The 3219-nt window shown below is 41.0% G+C and overlaps 1 non-coding gene across 1 annotated transcript; it reads right to left on the reverse strand.

Annotated features, from left to right (window-relative positions):
• Window positions 1–1415: 1415 nt before the first annotated feature.
• On the reverse strand, window positions 1416–1541 carry LOC123640942. The gene has a single exon (XR_006736168.1). It is a non-coding gene; the product is annotated as a U6atac minor spliceosomal RNA (small nuclear RNA).
• Between the last annotated feature and the right edge of the window lie 1678 nt (window positions 1542–3219).

A 3219-nucleotide genomic window follows, 5' to 3' on the forward strand; every position in this document is an offset into this window, starting at 1 on the left:
TGCAACAGCATCAGAAAGAACTTGAAAGATTTTCTGGCCCATGGTCCCCAATCTTGGACATATAGATAGTAGAATCTATTAAAAATAGATTTTTTTAAAAAATACCAAGCACAAAGCCCTACTGCAGCCCCAGTAAAGAGGCATCTCTGGAGGGTGGCCCTGGGTACTATGTTTTTTAAAAGTCTTCTAGGTAATTCTAACATGCCTACAAGAGCCGAGAATCACTACTCTAGCCCAATCCCTGGGAAGTCATTTATTCATATATTCCAAAGATATTCTCGAGTGCCTACAGAGCACCAGCAACTACGCTGGGCATTTAGCAGTGAACATGACAAAGGGTTACACCCTTTTTACATTGAACTGGGGGAAAGCAGACAATTCATAAACAAACCACATAGTTTCAGAAAGTGATATGTGCTTTGCAGATATAAGACATGGTGATGTTATAGAAAGTAACCGGAGGGGTGCCTGGATAGTCAGGGAAGTTTGCTTTAAGGAGATGACTTTGGGGCTGCGAATTTAGTGATGAAAGAATCCTGCCAGAAGAACTGGTTAAAAAGCATTCCCAGGCAGAGGAATAGCAAGTGCAAAGGTCCTGTGGTGCTTGGCTAAGAGACTGAAATGTCAGAATGGCTGGTACAGAATCCCTCAGTAAAACAGAGATAGTGATACCTGTCCTGAAATTATCGCATTGTTATGTCTGAAATACGTGTGAGGTGTTAGGAAACATTTGGGAAAGAAAAGCCCAATAGAATTAAAAAGTTGTCCTGTTTTATTGCTATTGCATCTTTCCAGTGTATTTCAACGGCCCAAACAGCAGATGACATCCCACTGACGTAGCTGTGGAACTCGATCACTGCACCATGATGCAATTGCAGATTCCAGGCCTGGACTTTTCTGGGAAGTCCTGGTTAGATTTTACAGAGCTGCAGCTATGTTCCAGGAATCTTCTGTGATAAAATGCTGAGGAGAGTTTCTGTTTATTAATATCAGACTCCACTCTCCTTACGCAAGAGAGAAAGTTGAAAGTAAAAGTTGAAAGTCCTTAAAATGCATCAAAGGGAGATGAGCTATCATGCTCATGAGATGAGTGGGTGATGGGCTACCCAGATGGCTTCCTCTGGAGCAATCTGGTTGCCTGCGTTTTGCAACATTCCACAACTTCACCCCGGAGATGGGAATAGACAAAGTCCAATCACATTATCACTTTTACTATTCTCCCAGAAAGGTGCTTTGGGAAAAGGAGGTTAGTTTTTTAAAAGAGAATATGGAATTTATTACATATTGAGTACAAAAATAGGGGCTAAATAGGGCCCCAGAGAGCTTGTTTTATCTCTCCAGGTGCCTCTAGGGCATTCCCACCCCGACCCCAATAAAAACATCATTTTGCATACACAATGGCTAGCAAAGACTAAAAAAAACGCCAGTCAGATGCTGTGAAGCAGATGGTAATGCCTTAACCGAATGGGTGCTGTCAGGCCTGAATGACTCTTCCATCCTTGTCAAGGGGAGTGCTAACCTCCTCTCCTTTCATACAGCACAGGAGCCAATTTTAGCCAGTATTTGTTTTATTAATTTTTTATCATCTTTAATCACACAAGTAATGTATGCTTGTATTTTTCTTCTTATAAAACTAAAATATTGCAAAGAAAAAGTCTCTCTGAATACTACCTTGATCCCCAGAAGTAAATACTATTAACAGACTGTTTCTATGCATTCATGTACATATATATATATGCCCATGCCATGGAAAATGTTCAGAATTTTTTTCTTTTTACATAAATGACATCACAGTGAATAGCTTTAAAGAGGACCGCACAGGATGCTTACTGCAAATATGGCCACCAGTAGGGGAATGAAAGAATACATTGTAGAATATTCAAATTATGTGATCCTTTGCAGCTGTTTAAAAGAATGATGTAGCTCTAAACTAGAGGTAAAGCTTCAAGAGACATTTCTGAGTGTATTAACCAGGGTTCTCCAGAGAAACAGAATCAGTAGGAGATATATAGAGATGAAATAAATTATATATAATTATATATATAAATTATAATATACAATTATATATAAGCTATAAAATATAATATACATGTAAATGAGATTTATTATAAGGAACTGGCCATGCAGTTATGGAGGCTGAGAAGTCCCATGATCTGCAGTCTGCATGCTGGAGATCTCGGAGAGCTGGAGGTGCAGTTCAAAGGCCTGGGAGCAAGAGAGCCAATGGTGTGGCTTCCAATCTGTGTCTGAAGGCCTGAGTACCAGCAGCACTGAGGGCAGGAGATCACTGTTGCAGCTCAAGCAGTCAGGCAAAGACTGAATTCAACTTCCCTCTGCCTTTTTGTTCTATTCAGGTCTTCAGTGAACTGGATGATGCCCACCCACAGAGTAGAGGAACACCTGCTTTACTCAGTCCACCAATTCAAGTGATAATCTCTTCTGGAAGCACCTTTACAGTTACATCCAGAAATAATGTTTAACAAGCTATCTGGGCATCCCATAGCCCAGTCAAGTTGACACATGATATGAATTATACTGAGTTTCTTTGAACTTTTGTGGACTTGGTTTCTCTGTTCCCTCAGTGCTGTCTCAGGACTTGGGGAGGTGTGGCCAATACATGTAACAAATTGAGGCAGATCGGGGAGGAAAGAGGAACAGGTCCAGACCTTCTGAAAGAGATGCAATGGAGAGACTCAGAGTGAGAGAGAAGGTTCAGTTTGGCAAGCCACACATGACATCCGAGGAAATACAGAAATCTTGTCAAGGTTCAGGCAAATTGGTAGCAATAAGGGGATAACATGAGGAGGTGAGTTCCAGGAGGTGGAGATTTCAATCTACTTCAACATGCTTAGCAGTGGGCAGCCCTGTTAGTGGTAACTGGGTTCCAGGGACTAGGCTAAAATTACAGATCAGGACTCCCAGTCTTCACGGGGAGGCTAGTAAGTACAAGGCAAGGTTATCATCCATTGAGTTATTTATTTATTCATTCTTTCATTCATTATTCGTCATTAGATATCTCCTGTGTGTTAAGCACTGTTCTTAACTGCAAATACAGCTCTTACCAAGAAACACACAGTTCCTGCCATCATATAAACACACAAAGAATATATTTTAAGAGAGTGATAAGGGGTTAGAGAGGATCTAGTGCAGACTACATGAGACAGCACTCAGGGCAGGCCTTTCTGAGAAAGAGACATTGCAGCAGAGATCTAAATGAAG

This window comes from Lemur catta, chromosome 6 (genome assembly GCF_020740605.2).
Source record: "Lemur catta isolate mLemCat1 chromosome 6, mLemCat1.pri, whole genome shotgun sequence".
Lineage (NCBI taxonomy): Eukaryota > Metazoa > Chordata > Mammalia > Primates > Lemuridae > Lemur > Lemur catta.